Here is a 16,912-nt window from a genome sequence, read left to right as displayed (position 1 = left end):
GAAGAAAGCCTAGGCAATACCATTCAGGACATAGGCATGGGCAAGGACTTCATGACTAAAACACCAAAAACAATGGCAACAAAAGCCAAAATAGATAAACATGATCTAAGTAAACTAAAGAGCTTCCACACAGGGAAAGAAACTACCATCAGAGTGAGCAAACAGCCTACAGAATGGGAGAAAATTTTTGCAATCTACCCATCTGACAAAGGGCTAATATCCAGCATCTACAAATAACTTAAACAAATTTACAAGAAAAAAATCAAACAACCCCATCAAAAAGTGGGCAAAGGATATGAACAGACACTTCTCGAAAGAAGACTTTTATGCAGCCAACAGACACATGAAAAAATGCTCATCATCACTGGTCATCAGAGAAATGCAAATCAAAACCACAATGAGATATCATCTCACACCAGTTAGAATGGCAATCATTGAAAAGTCAGGAAACAACAGATGCTGGAGAGGATGTGGAAAAGTAGGAATGCTTTTACACTGTTGGTGGGACTGTAAACTAGTTCAACCATTGTGGAAGACAGTGTGGCAATTCGTCAAGGATCTATAACTGGAAATACCATTTGACCCAGCGATCCCATTACTGGGTATATACCCAACGGATTATAAATCATTCTACTATAAAGACACATGCACACGTATGTTTATTGCAGCACTATTCACAAAAGCAAAGACTTGGAACCAACCCAAATGTCCATCAATGATAGACTGGATTAAGAAAATGTGGCACATATACACCATGGAATACTATGCAGCCATAAAAAAGGATGAGTTCATGTCCTTTGTGTGGACATGGATGAAGCTGGAAACCATCATTCTGCACAAACTATCACAAGGAGAGAAAACCAAACACTGCCATGTTCTCACTCATAGGTGGGAATTGAACAATGAGAACACTTGGACACTGGGCAGGGAATATCACACACCGGGGCCTGTTGTGGGCAGGGGAAAGGATAACATTAGGAGAAATACCTAATGTAAAAGACCAGTTAACGGGTGCCGCAAACCTCCATGGCACACGTATACCTATGTAACAAACCTACACTTTGTACACATGTACCCTAGAACTTAAAGTTAAAGAAAAGAAGATTGAAAAATTATACTCCACCTCTTGAGGGTGGAGTATCTACATAAATTATTTGGAATGTTTCCTCATGAGAAATTTATTCTCCCCATTTATTTATTCAATAATTTTTAGTAATTTGTATCAGTATGGTATTATAATTCAACAGTACTTAATTTTGTTACTCAAATTGTTCTAACTTTGTCCTCTAAGCTCTTTCATTTGGCTCCTGTATCCCTTTGACATACTCCCATTAGAGTGTGTGTGTGTCTGTGTGTGTAACATTTTTTACATTCCGGAACTGCAAGATGCTCCATGCTCATCTTAATCATTTCCTGCCTGAGTTCTAGGATCAGCCATTCCTCCAAGGAGCTTTGGTCCCTTTCTTTGGAAAATGGTATTAGAAACCAATATTTGGACACTAGGTATGCTTATCACTGCTGGGATGTCGCTGCTTCTAAGCCCTCTCACCTGAAAAAGCAAGGAAATATATGTGTGTATGCTAATCCCTATAAATACACATATCTATGAGTATCTCTGTGTGTATCCAATCTGTGTCTGTATTAAGCTAAACAGAAATTTATACTAATGTCTTTAATTTTCATCCACTGTTATATGGATCGTTTTAGCCTTCTCCCTTTGCTTATCTGTAATTTCTCACTTTAGCAGTGAGAAACCTGGCTTCTACTATCTGCCATGCATTTATTTAATTTTTAAATTCCAGTATACATATACAATGGTTTGAACAACTTTATCAACTAGAGTACAGTGCTTGTATATAGTTCCTTTTGCCTTTAGTGTTACAGGTTCTAAAGTTAATTAGATCAGCAACTTTTTCTTCCACTCCCTTCAGTGCAGTTCTGTTATACTTATATACATTTATACATTTGTAATATGATTCGATTATTTTGTCACAGTCCGCATTCTTTCAAATGATTTTTCAAAAATTTGCATATATTTTGGTTCATTCTTTGTGATCTAAAGTTTAATTAGTTTTGACAATGCATAATATCATGTGTTAACCATCACAATAGAATCACTGCTCTAAAAAGAATTCCCTGTTTTTCACCTAATAAACTCTCCTCGTAGCCCCAAGTTCCTGATAACTATTGATCTATTAATCGTTTCTATAGTTTTGCCTTTACCATAATGTCATCTAAATGGAATCATACTGTCTGTAGACTTTTCATACTGACTTCTTTCACTTAGCAACAGGTGTTAAAGATCCATCCATATCTTTTTAATCGAATTAGATATTAAAATGTATTTACTTCACTGTGACTTTTGTTGTGTTGGAATTGGTACTAATTGTAATAATAGAAGCAAGAAAAGAACACAATACTAATAGACAAAAGTGATTCACTCTGTTGAGAGAGGTTAGGAAAAATTTCACAAAGGAGGAAGAAAAACTTGGATTAAACTTTCTGTTTTAATGGTATTCATTGTAAAGGCAGTCACACACACACACACACACACACACACACACACACACACACACACACAATCTCACAATCTCGCTACCTTAATGGAAAAAGTGCGTTCATTTTGTTATATGGATTGCGGCACACATACACCGTTAGTAAAATTTTATGTTTTTAACTTACTAATATTACTGAAACATTTTTCTTGTTTACATGTGCTCTTCACAATTACAGTCTTGCATATGTTTTAAGCATATTTTTATTTTTATAAAATTTATACATGCCAACTGTAGATAATTAAGTAAATACAAAAAAGTATAAAAAGAAAAAATTGTATAATTCCATTACTCATCTGTAAAGGCAACATTTTAGTGTATCTCCTTCCAGACTTTAAATGGTTTTTAAAATTTTGCATAATTTTATTTTACCTAACATTATCATATTCTGTTATTTAAGACTGTTCACAATCATAAATTTAATGGCTACATAACAGTAATTATTTGGATATCCCCTATGCTCATGTTTCTATTCCGCTATTGTAAATAATTGTGATAATACTGTAACAAACATCTCTGTAAGTGAGTTTTCTTTTTGTTTGTTTGTGTTTTTTCTGAGATGGAGTCTTGCTCTGTCACCCAGGCTAGAGTGCAATGGCATGATCTTGGCTCACTGAAACTTCCGCCTCCTGGGTTCCAGCGATTCTCTTGCTTCAGCCTCTTGAGTAGCTGGGATTACAGGGGCCCACCATCACTCCTGGCTAATTTCTGTATTTTTAGTAGAGATAGGGTTGCACCATATTGTCCAGGCTGGTCTCGAACTCCTGACCTCAGGTGATCTGCCCTCCTTGGCCTCCCAAAGTGCTAGGATTACAGGCATGAGCCACCGTGCTAGCCTGTAAATAAATTTTCTATATATTTTAATTAATTTTCTCCAGGAAGACTCCTGCAAGGAAAAATAAATCCCAAATCCCATTTCCCATTTCAGTTGTGATAATTTCAGCTGTAAGTGACAATAACCCTCAACTAAAAAAACTTAAACAGTAAGAAATCTATTATATCATATAAAAAGAAGCCCAATGTTAGATTCATGGTTGCTTCATTCACTGATACAGTGATGCAATCAGGAATCCTTGTGTTCTTCTTCAAGCTCTTTCATCCTCAGGATTTTGGTTTTGGTTGCAGGCTTAGACCCTCATTGCTGCAATATGGTTGCTGTTGTTTCAGGTATCATACCATTACCCAAATGCCACCAGGAGAGATGAGGGCAAGACACTAGATACTGACCCACCGTGCTGAAGGCTTTGGATTTTCTTTCTGCTTGATAAACTTCCGTTAGCCATTCTTTTAGAGCAGTTCTGCTAGTGAAAAATTCTTAGTTTTCCTTCCTCTGAGAATGTCTTTATTTCGTCTTCATTTCTGAAGAACATTTTAACTGCATATAGGGTTCTGGATTGATACTTCTTTTATTTCCTCATGAAAAAATTTTGTGCCACTTCCCCATGGTTTCTAATGAGAAATCCTTTGTGAGTCTAAGAATTTTTCTAGTATAGATAAAGCATCATTTATCTCTGACTACTTTTAAGCTTTTTCTTAGTGTTTAGTTTTCAAAAATCTGATTATAATGTGTTTGAACCTGGATTTTTTTTCAGTTATTGTGTTAGAGATTTGCTCAACTTCTTGAATCTGCCGTTTATGTCTCTTGTTAAATTTAGGGAGATTTTAGCTATTATTTGCACAAATATTTTTTTCAGCCCTGCACTCTTTCTTCTGTCCTTCTGGGACTCAGATGGCACAAATGTTATATTATTTGTTATCATTCAGTAGGTTTTTGAGGCTCTGTTCATTGTTTTTTTCCAAACTTTTTTCCTGTTTTCAGATTGAATAATTTTTATTGATGTATCTTCAAATTCACAGATTTTTAACTCTGTCATATTCATTTTGCTCTTCAATCAATAGGCAGGTGTTAAATTTCATTCAACATATTTTTCATTTCTAAAATTTCCATTTGGTTCTTCCTGATACCTTCTGTTTCTTTCTTGAGACTTTGTATTTCTTCATTTGTTTCAAGAGAATTCAAAATCACTTGTTGAAACATTTTATGATGGCTGCTTCAAAATCCTTGTCAGATAATTTCAACATCTGTCCTTTCTCAGTGTAGGTGTCTTTTGATTGCTTTTTTCTCATTCAAATTGAGATTTTCATGGTTTTTGCCATAATGGGTAATTTTATATTGTATCCTGAACATTATGAATACTAAATATAAGACTCTGGTTTCTATTTAAATCTTCTATTTTAGCAAGGATTCAACCTGTTTATATAAAGAATGTACATCCTAGCCTAGTTTTGTGGGCTGTGATTCAAATGCCAATTTAGATTTCAAAGCCTTTGCAGTGTTATTCCGGTCTGCCACAGTTGTGTGCTTCCCAGAGACCAACTTGAATTCTGGGCAGTGTTTCAGAAGAGTGTTCAATTTTCAAACCCTTTGCTATGTTGTTTCTGGGGTTACATGCATGGACTTCTAAGAAGTTTTCTCAAGATTTCAGCAGCTCCTTTCTTTCATTGGAAGGAGGAGTAACACCATTTCATTATTGGATGGCAGAGATAGAAGATAAGGCTCTGCCCACAGTCTCTAGGCTGCAGCATCTGGTGAGGAAGGGAAGATGTATGGCTGCATTGCTTTTCTGTTGGTGTTCACCTGGAATAGAGCAGGTATGGTTAAAATGTTCATGTCCTGCTGGGCTTCTTTTTCCTCCATCCTTTGGCTAGGGCTTTTTGTCCTTTTGGGATCTATGTGTGTGTGTATATGTGCCTGTGTGTGGTTGTTGGTGTTGGTTTTAGGTTGTATTCCTCTCCAAGACTAGGATACATAAGACGCAAACAGAACAAAACAAAGACTAGGAGATTCACAGCTATGCCATTCTTCAAGTCCTGGGAACCCTAACCAGTCTGCTTTCTTTCCTCCAGTTTTGTCTTCTTTTACTTATGCTATGAATATTGTCCAGGGTTGGTTTGTTTTGTAAATAGTGGGAGGAATAGGATGAGTGAAATGTGTTTGCTCTATCTTGTTCAGACTGAAAACTCAGGCCTTTGGATTCTTTGGGCAATGGGATATATTTGGATGTTTTTGAGTAAGGGAGGGACATCATTTGGGTAAGGGAGGGACATCATTTCTACATTTTAGAAATATTATGCTGCCTGTTGTTTAGGGAACTCACTGGGGCAGTGGTACATGTGGGGAGGATGGTGCATTGGACTAGAGAGTGGAGAAATGTGAGGAATTTGCAGAATTTTTACAGAATTTGCTGGTAAGAGAAAGAGGAATTAGTTTTTCCAAGTTTTTTTGGCTTGAGAACCTGAGGGAATGATTGTATCATTTACTGTCATAGGGAATTCTAGGGCAGAAGCAGAGTTGGGATTAGACATGGAAATTGAGAGTCCAAATTTTAGATGTGTCCAGCTCGAGATGCTAGGTTCCCAAACAAAGATATTGAGTGGGCAGTTGGCTATTCAAGTCAAGAGTTTAGGGAAGAAATCAGGGCTGCTTATATGTAAGTTTGTAAACCATGAGTCAGAAGATGATATTTAAAACCAAAAGAGTGGTTAGATTACTTAGGAGTGAGTGTAAACACAAAGGAGAAAAGATCTAAAACACTGAGTCCTGCATCTCCCTAACATAGTATCTGCATTGACACCTCAGTGGAATTTGATGTAGCTCATTATTTGCTTGTTCTAACATATCCTTTCTCCTCATTTCAGTGACATCATCTGCTCTCTTGGTTTTTCTCCAGTTTTTTAGGATGTCCCTTCTTATTATTGGCAGGTCTTCTCCCTGCCTTCCTGACCTATCCCTTAAAAATTGCTTTATTTGGGGCCAGGCGCAGTGGCGCACAGCTGTAATCTCAGCACTTTGGGAGGCTGAGGTGGGCGGATCACGAGATCAGGAGTTTGAGACCAGCCTGACCAACATGGTTAAGCTCCGTCTCTACTAAAAATACAAAAATTAGCCAGGCTTGGTGGCATGTGGCTGTAATCTCAGCTACTTGGGAGGCTGAAGCAGAAGAATTACTTGAACCCAGGAGGAAGAGGTTACAGTGAGCCAAGATCACACTACTGCCTTCCAGTCTGGGTGACAGAGTAAGACTCTATCTTGGAAAAAAAAAAGTTTTATTTTGTTTTGTTTTGCTTTTTCTCCTATAAACTGTAGTCTCTAAATGCCATTTTCCACTGGGGCTTGCAGAAATGGCTGATTCCAGGTCTGAGGCAGGAAATATTTGTAATACAAGCCAGGTTTATCTTTCATGCTAATAAATAAGAAAGCTACTGATGACCACTGGGGTTATGTCAAAGGGACACAGGGTCCAGCTGGAAAGAACTCTTACTGCATAGATTTGGGACAAGTTGAACATCAAAAATAATGATTACAATGGATAAAAACATATCAGGTATATTAAAATCTATGTGTTGATGATAGTACCAAAAAAGGTCACTTTTCAAGGATGCTAGGAAATCAACTCATTCTGAAAACTGGTAAATAAAAGGGAAGAGTCAAGTATTTATTTTGTCTTTCATATAAGAACTGTACCTCAGGGTACTTAAAGATTTAATGTAGTAAAATTCTTCTTTGTGGAAAAATTCCAGCTAACAAATGTGGAGGGAATAATAGAATATCACCATTTTGCAAACTCTAATGAAATAATGGATTCAGGCAATGATAATAAATGGCTGATTAAAGATCAGGTTGACTACATCTGAATCCACTGATTAATTTAGTATCATAAAAAAAGACAACAAGATATTATATGTCTCCTGATAGACACTAGCCACATGTGGCTATTGAGCATCTGAAATGTGGCTATGGAACTCATGTGCTATAAGTGTAAAATAAACACTAGATTTTTAAGACTTGATTTGAAAAAAGTAAAATGTTCCATTAATGTTTTAAAATATTGATTAACGAGGCCGGGCGCGGTGGCTCAAGCCTGTAATCCCAGCACTTTGGGAGGCTGAGACGGGCGGATCACGAGGTCAGGAGATCGAGACCATCCTGGCTAACACGGTGAAACCCCGTCTCTACTAAAAAATACAAAAAGCTAGCCGGGCGAGGTGGCTGGTGCCTGTAGTCCCAGCTACTCGGGAGGCTGAGGCAGGAGAATGGCGTAAACCCGGGAGGCGGAGCTTGCAGTGAGCTGAGATCCAGCCACTGCACTCCAGCCTGGGCGACAGAGCGAGACACCATCTCAAATAAAATAAAATAAAATAAAATAAAATAAAATAAAATAAAATAAAATAAAATATTGATTAACTGTTGAAATGTTAACATTTGGATATATTGGGATAAATAAAATATATAATTAAAATTATTTTCACCTGTTTTGTTTCACCTTTTTAAGATGTAGCTTTTAGAAAATTTAAAATTACATACATGATTTGGATTGTATTTCTGATTTGTTCACAATGGAGTCTTCAGTGGCCAGTACAGAGCTTGACACAGTTGTATAAATGAATGAAGTTGCTAATAGTTAAAATTGTTTCATTATTTATTTATGTGATTTCATCTACTAGAAACTCAACCCCAAATTGGGAGGAGCAGTGGGAAATGAGAGTGATGGAAAGTGTATCAGATTTTAGAGAAAAGCAGTGGCTATGAGCCTGTAGATGTTCTGTAGTGGGAGACTGAAGACTATAAAAATGCTTAGTATTGTATTAGTTCATTCCCACACTGCTGTAAAGTACTACTTGAGAATGGGTAATTTATGAAGAAAAGAGGTTTAATTGACTCACAGTATGCAGACTTAATCAGAAGCATAACTGGGAGGCCTCAGGAAACTTACAATCATGGCGGAAGGTGAAGGGGAAGCAGACATATCTTACCATGGCAGAGCAGGAGAGAGGGAGAAGAGGGAAATGCTACACATTTCAAACCATCAGATGCCATAAGAATACACTCACTATCATAAGAACAGCAAAGGGGAAATCTGCCCCCATGATCCAAGCATGTCCCAGTAGATTCTTCCCCTCGAATGCGGGGATTACAATTTGACATGAGATTTGGGCAGGGCACATGAGCCAAATGATATCATGTATAAACCAGGTCTGTCTCAACTCTTTTTCCCCAACTTCCACTCTAGTTTATCTCTCTACCTTTCTTACTTTTCTCACTTTTTCTTCACATCCTGCAATCTTTTTTTTTTGTTTTGTTTTGTTTGTTTCATTTTCTTTTTTCAGTTTAAAAATCTATTGAGCCATTGACTAAGAATAAAACATGTAACTTGAAATAAAAAGAAGCCTTATAACTAAAAGAGATCTTGGAATTTTAGGTAATTTTTCTTAACCTGTTCCTCTTTTTTTAGTTCTTTCTGGCTGCTATAAAAAACTATCATGGATGCGGTGGCTTATAAGCAATGGACATTTATTTCTCACAATTCTAGAGTCTTGGAAATCCTACATCAAAGGGCTAACAGAGTTCATGTCTGGAGAGCACCCACTTCCTGGTTTATAGACAACCATCTTCTTGTTTCTCACATGGTAGAAGGGGCAAGCAAGCTCTCTGGGGTCTCTTTTTAAGAGCGCAACCCCATTTATGAAGGCTCTACCTAATCATCTGCTAATGATCTAATCATCTAATGATCTAATCATCTCCTAAAGGCCCCACTGTCTATAATCACATTAGGAGTTAGGATTTCAATATATGAATTTGACAGGGACACATTCAGTCTATAGCACTCTCCTTCCCCCAAATTAAGGGGTTGGCCATTATGTTTTTTTTTTTCCTGGTGCTCATTTTGTAATAAATGCTATAATTGGCCAAAGTAGATTGTGAATGCATTTAATGACACTACCTACCCTTTCATACCTACGTGTCATCTAAAGCCTATTAAAGACTTTTTAACCCCCAATACTTGAAAATCTCCCTTCATTTATTGGTAATATGAGAAATATATGATATTATGATTGTAGCATTAAACATGTTTTAAGGTGATTAAAAAATATATATAAGTAATACTCTCAGGGGCATGGAGGTGGAAGCCACAAAATGGTTTGAGAAAGAAGCCAAAGGGTGAGGAATGTGTGAGTGAATCTTCTATCACCGAACCTGCACATTCTCATGTTTAGTAAATATTAATCCACCTCTTATAAGTCTTATGGTGTGACTTTATTAATGATTTGAAAAGTTTAGAATTCACACCATAGAATGTAGATTTTCACATATAAATATGAAACTATATTACAAAAAATTTTGCAATACCCATTCTTTTAGCCTCCTTTACAACTTAGAACTTTCCCTTTCCTTTCTTACATGGTAATTCTCCCAAATTTTGCTAGGAAACCAGCTGGATAGTTAGTTGACCCTCAAATGTTGATGAGTATATTACATATTCAAGAAACTAATTTTTATTTTAACAGGAGTCTTTAAACACAGTTGTTTCCTGTGAAACAACACATTAATACCGAATTATTATTGGTGAGAGGGGTATTTTTGGACCGCCTTAAGTTTTGCTCACAGTATTTAAAGGCACTGGTGTTTTGACTGTTTCATGTCTACTGCCCCAGGCCTGGATTTATCTGATTAGGCCAGGTTCATATGTGAGAAAAGAACTACATCTGCACAAAGAAAATGGGACTTTGAGTCTAAACATATAATGAACTCTGTCACAGCAACTATGTGTGAGTAGAGTATCCCAGTTTGGAGATCTAACAGTCTGGGTCTGAATCTGGGGCACATTACTTACTCTTTGTGTGACATTGGGCAAATTACTTGTCTCTTCTGTAAAACTGATAAAATATTAATGTCTGTCTCAAAAGATTATTGTTGAAATTCAATGAGTTAATACCTATCAGGTGTGTAGAATAGTCCCTGGCCTTTGGTAAGTGTTTAGTATCAGCTATTATTATATGAGAGATACCAACAGAATATGTCTGGATTTCTCATGTGGATAGCCTCAGGTCTAATTCAATTATTTGTTCCTGCCACATTACAGTCGATTTAGAAGCAGTTTAAAACTTGACTCACATTAGGTATTATTCACATAATGAATGTTGGTAAACAGTTATAGTTTTCCAAATTATGCTTATGAAATTGAAATCTTGGACAGGGTATCTATAAATAGTTGAAAATAATCTACTTCTAGGGACACATTTTGGCATGAATTTCCCAATGAATTTTAGAACTAAATGTATGAAATCACATTATATGAAAAAATGTGACCCTCAATATTTCTTAAATAAAAATGATTATGAATAAGTTAAAATAAAACATTCATTATGCACAATCATCCTTTATATGAGTCAAAATACTTAGTATTGTTCCACCTTCTATAGTTTCTTGCCTCATAGTTAGCTGGGTTAATAGATATGAATTTAGTACATGAGTCAGGACTCTTTTGGTTGCCAGAAACCAAAACACAAGTCAAAATGGCTTAATTCAAAGAGAAATGATTTATTTACTCGTGCAGCTCAGAAGTCCAAAGGACTGACTTCAGGTATGGTTGTTGTAGTCTTTCAATTCTACTTTCCTCTATATAGAATTCCTACTGAAGTAGATTCTCCTCAGGTTATGATAACAGCATGTTTAGACTTACATTCTCATGCCAAAACCAAAAATCAAAGCTAAAAGTTCCTCTGAAAGTCTACTGAAATGATTTACTTTCAACAAACTGACCTACCTCACATACGTATCTTTGAAAATTCACTTTGGCCAGTGGATGGATTACGCTGATTTCAGTCCTAGGGTCTTAGGGTGTTTTGTCTTTGGAGCAGGAGAGGGTGAGATGGTGGGGGTCGTGCAGAGGGGTGTTTTTCCAAGGTAAAATCAGGGTCTTGCTATCAGAAAAGGGAGTACTGGGCAGGCAAACCCAATAGATGCTGCTCTAACCAGAAGGTGGTAGATCCCTGGCACTTTTCCATCATTGCTTCCTTCTGCATCCTTGGAAGACATCCTAAATTGATCATGGTACCCTTTACAAATCAGCAGACTTACCCTTGGAATCATTTTCAAGATGATCCTTCAAGCAGATCTAACCTGTGAATATACACTGACACTCTCATTGAAATCTATTTGCCAGACCTAGTTTAGACAAAAAAATGAACCAGGCTATAAGTCTTAATATTTGATTTAATGGGCTTGTATCGCCTGCTGCCTTAGGTTGGGTTTCCTAGACAAAGACCCTGAAATGAAGACTTGAGTGCGGTAAATTTATTGGGAGTAATCTTGGGAAGCAGGATTGGGAATAAGGAATCCCATTGAAAGTGCCAGAACTGGGCTTGCCCTTTAGAGTTGTCTCAAACTGAGGCAAGGGGCCAAGGCTTTTATCCATGTTGGCCACCTTTGTGTGCAGGCTGTCATCAAGGCGGGGGTGGAATCTTGGAAGATGCAGCTGCCCTCGTCACAGGGTGATCCCCCATGGAGGCACACACTGTGAGCCACCAGCAGCCAATACTGCAGGCAGTTGGGGTTCTAAGCACAGCTGACTAGTAGAGATGAATGGGACTAGTTACATGGATTTAAGAATAATTATAAATTAAGCTCTTCAGTGTTTTAATGAAGATATTATTTGCCTCAATAACTACTGACTTTTTGTTTTATTTTCCTTTAACCCAATTCCTTGGGTATTGTTTTTAAACAGACAATTTGAATAGATATGACTTTGTCAGCAAATCCTCTGAAGTATGTTCCCACAAATGGTAACGTTAGATACTCTGTAGGCATCTATTTTCCTTTGAGGAATTTAGAGTTATCAGTCTCTGTAAAAAGATTGTTCAAGACTGAATAGACAATGTGTACAAGTACTATGTAATAGTAATATTGAAGGTAATCAGAATTACTGGGTTAGAAGGAGAGAATTAGGCATTTTTGACAATAAAGCAGTAGAATTTTATGCAAGAAAGGATAAGAACAATAAAGAGGATAAAAAAAGAAAAGAAAGAATCAAGATAAGTGGGGTTGCTAAAGTCTAACTGTGTAGGGAGTGGCATAACACAAAGTCAAGGGCTACTATAGATGTAACACAAATTTTTGAAAGACATAAGCAAGGTTCATTAATATCATAAATCTAAAAAGCCAGTTAGGACTTTAGTCATCAGAGAGTGATAGCTGCAAGACAGATGAAAATATTTAAATTATTCCTCCCAAAACATTCCTAATAAATCTCAGATCAAGATTTTGTTTGAATAAGGACCAGCAAAACTCATCAGCTCATTACTATCAACAAACACAATTTTGTGTTAACAGAAAATGGTTGTAAGTTAAATAGTATTCATAAATTATAATAAAAAAATGATAACTTTAAAAACAGAAGCATCCGAGAGCATGGATGACAAGTTTGATAAACTCTGATGAAATAAACAAAACAGTAACTTACAGTAGCATTTAGAGTTATACATTTTATACTATTAGGGCTGGAAATGGCCCCAGAGATCAACCAGTTCAACTTGGTTGGTTTTTTAGTTGAAGAGAAGGAGAAAACAGGTCTAGAGATGTTACATGACTTACTCAGCTAGCAGGAAAGCCTGGACAAGGAAACTGATCACAATATATCTAGTGTAAGCTCAGTGCTTGTCACTGTGCTCTGTATAAAAGCAAAAGTGTACGCTACCTTTCATGTCCTCAAGGAGCCAGCAATCAAGCTTGATCTTTGCCAGACAAACATATATATTCATCTCAGGTATGTGTCTCAAAAATTGAAGGAATGGCAAATTTGGGTGTAGGACAGTTATGAAATTACCTGTAGCCTCTTTTTCTTGGTTTAATGTGTTTTCATACTAAACTTACAGGAACAGCACAGAAGATAGACAACATTAAAAACAGGTACTTGCATGTAGGACAACTCAAAAACGTTTGGTGAATGGATTAAATCTACTGTATGATAAAAATGCCACCATTTAGTTGCTGTCAATAGGAAATTTACTTGTTTTTTAAAAAATCCAAATGCTGGCTTTGTCCAGAAAAATTTAACACGTTTATTTATAATTATTATAAAGTTGAACCACTGAAACTTGTTCACTGAAACGTTTTGACTTGCATTAACGCTTTGTGTCTCCACATAATGTTAAAAATTCACATACAAATGAAAGTGGAAAAACTGCCAATCCTTGATTTCTACCCCCTATTTTTCCACTCACAATCATAAATTTAGGTACCTTCTGATCCCATGAGGGAAAAAAAAAATCTAACATTCAGAACTACTACCAATAATAACAGGAAGAAGAATTTTTTTTTTTTTTTTAGAATGAAATATTTCCCATCATAGTGTATTTTAAAGTACTTTTTCCACATGTGCGGCGTGCTAGCTGGATGGCTTTTGGCATAATTGTTACACGTTTGGCATGGACAGCACACAGGTGGATGTCTTCAAAAAGGCCAACCAGTTAGGCCTTACTTGCCTCCTGCAAAGCACCAAGAACTGCACTTCGGAAGCGCAGATCTGTTTTAAAATCCTGAGCGACTTCTCACACCAGACGCTGGAAGGGAAGTTTGCGAATCAGAGGTTCAGTGAATTTCTGTTAACATCTAATTACACGACGTGCCTCAGTACCAGGCCTGTAACAATGAAGCTTATTCGCCCGTCCAGTAGAAGGTGCACTCTTGCGAACGGCTTTTGTAGCCAGTTGCTTCCCGGGTGCTTTACCACCGGTGGATATGCGTGCAGTCCGCTTTGTAGGAACCAAATAAATACCTCCTTGCTTAACCCCCTTCTTCTTTGGCTGGAGCTCAGCCAAGCAAGAGGCAGTGCTGGCATTAGGGGGCGACGGCGGCGTGGCAGCGGCATTTGTAGTCTCTTAATGTAAAAAGTGTTCTTTACAAACTCTCTAAACTGGGCACGGGCATAAAATTTGATTACCCCAAAAGTATTGGGAATTGATGGACATACTTGGAATTCTGAATGTTTAAATATTTTTCTTCCTGTCTTTCTGGATTCTCAGAATTCAGAATCCACCCAAAACCAGTCTCTCAAATTGGAATTTTCAATGTGGCTCTTGCTTGAGAAACATAATGCCTTGGAGCTATCTTAATGCTTATTCATGGTCAGTGAATTTTTTTAAGTGAGATGTGGGAGGAAGGATCATCTAGAAATATACCTGAGGAAAGAGAAGAGGTCTTTGGTTTGTGAAAGAAAAAAGTCAGTAATTTATTTGAAATTTCCGCATGTGAGAAACTTTTAAGTGCTTTGAAATCTGTTTTTTAAAGTTTACTCATTCATTTATTTATAAATATTTATTAAGGCAGACGTTTTTCTAGATGTCAAGAACACAGCAGTGAACCAAACAGACATCAGTATCTTCCCTCAGTAGGCTTATATTCCAGTTGGGGTGAGAGACACAATAAACAAATAAAGAAGTTAAACATATAGCATGTCGGATGGTAACAAGTGCTATGTAGTGAAGGGGATCAAGGCTTTGGAGCGGGGACTGCTATTTAAAATTGTGCATGAGGGGAATCTTCACTGAGAAGATGACATTTAAACAAAACTAAAAGAGGTCGGGGAGGCAAGCTGTGTAGCTCTCTGAGGGAGAGAGCGTCCCTGGAGGAAGAGTGCTACCGGCAGAGGAACAGCAGATTCAAAGCTCCGATGGAGCATGCTTCAAGTGTTTGAAGGGGCCAGTGCACGTGGTGCAGAATGAGCGGGAGATAACATCAGAGGAAGATGAAGCATGGTATTCTGTAGGACCTTGAAAGTCATTTAAGGACTCTGGCTTTCACTTTTTTTTTTTCTTTTTCTTTTTCTTTTTTTTCTTGAGACAGAATTTCACTCTTGTCGCCCAGGCTGGAGTGCAGTGGTGCAATCTCTACTCACTGCAATCTCCCTCTCCTGGGTTCAAGCAGTTCTCTTGTCTCAGCCTCCCGAATTGGCCTTTACTTTGATTAAGATAGTAAATCGTTGGAGTTTTGAGCTAAAAAAAAAATCACTGGAGAGGAATGATGTGGGCTGATCTTTATATGAAAAAGAATACTGTGGGCTGCTCTGTTGACAATATCCTGTCCCGGTCTGGGGCAGAAACAGGAGACCAGCTCGGAGGCTACTACAGTAAGATAAGAGCTAACAGTGGCTTGAAGCCAGCTGGTAGCAATTGAGATGGTGAGAAGCTGTCAGAGACCTGGACGTACTCTGTAAATTGAGCTGACCCGTTTTGTTAATGGATTAGATGAAAGAAGTGAGAAAGGGAGAGGAGCCCAGGATGGTTCTAAGATTTTTGTCCTGAACAATTTTAAGATTGGAGTTGCTGCTTGCTGAAATGGGCGCACTGGGAGGAGCAGTTTGGGAAGGTGGAAGGCTAGAAATTTGGTTTTGCTTTGTCTTGCACTCAACAATGTTGAAAAACAAATTTCTGTTGCCTTGCTTTGCAATTAAAAGTAATTGCAAAAACCACAATTACTTTTGCACCAACCTACCTAATATTTGTTCTTAGTGTGGTTTGTGATTTGCTGTGTGTGTGACTACGTGAAAAAAACAACAATCTTAACAACTTGAAATAAATTAACTTCATATCAGTTTTGGCCAAGACACCTATCAGAGGCTTTTATTTATTATTTATTCTTTTCCATTTGATTTTTAAAGGGATATTTACTCTGGATATAAAATTCTGAGTTAACAGAATTCCCCAACACCTCCCTGCAATGCTCATAAGTACTTTAAAGACATTTTTAATGTAGAAGCTTTTATTTTATTTTATTTTATTTTATTTTATTTTATTTTATTTTATTTTTGAGGCGGAGTCTCGCTCTGTCGCCCGGACTGGAGTGCAGTGGCCGGATCTCAGCTCACTGCAAGCTCCGCCTCCCGGGTTCACGCCATTCTCCTGCCTCAGCCTCCCGAGTAGCTGGGACTACAGGCGCCCGCCACCTCGTCCGGCTAGTTTTTTGTATTTTTAGTAGAGACGGGGTTTCACCGTGTTAGCCAGGATGGTCTCGATCTCTTGACCTCGTGATCCGCCCGTCTATGTGGAGAGTGTAATAAAAGATTTGGGATTTACATATTTAGTATTTACATTTAAATGGAAAGATTTATTTTTTACGCAAGTCAACGTCTTTTTTAAAAAAACCCAGAATGCTAGGAAAAATAAAACGTACAGTTATTAATGGTAAGATAGAAATAATAGAATCAGTCAAATGTCAAAGGGTTTAATGATAGATTAATTTTTATTATATGATTTTAGAGTGAATCCCAGGTAGTATATCTTTTCACTCATAAATACTTTTGTGAAAATGTTTATGGCTGAAGAACATGTTTTATTCCCTTATTCGTCTAGCTACAGTTTTTAGTTGCTATCCATGTACTACCACTTAGAAGGCTTTATCTGTCTACAGTGTAGGTATAAGAGATTCTTTTTTTTTTTGAGACGGAGTCTCGCTCTGTCACCCGGGCTGGAGTGCAGTGGCCGGATCTCAGCTCACTGCAAGCTCCGCCTCCCGGGTTCAC

This window comes from Colobus angolensis, unplaced genomic scaffold (genome assembly GCF_000951035.1).
Source record: "Colobus angolensis palliatus isolate OR3802 unplaced genomic scaffold, Cang.pa_1.0 Scaffold23, whole genome shotgun sequence".
Lineage (NCBI taxonomy): Eukaryota > Metazoa > Chordata > Mammalia > Primates > Cercopithecidae > Colobus > Colobus angolensis.
The sequence above is the reverse complement of the archived record's forward strand: the minus strand, read 5'-3'. Positions refer to the sequence as shown.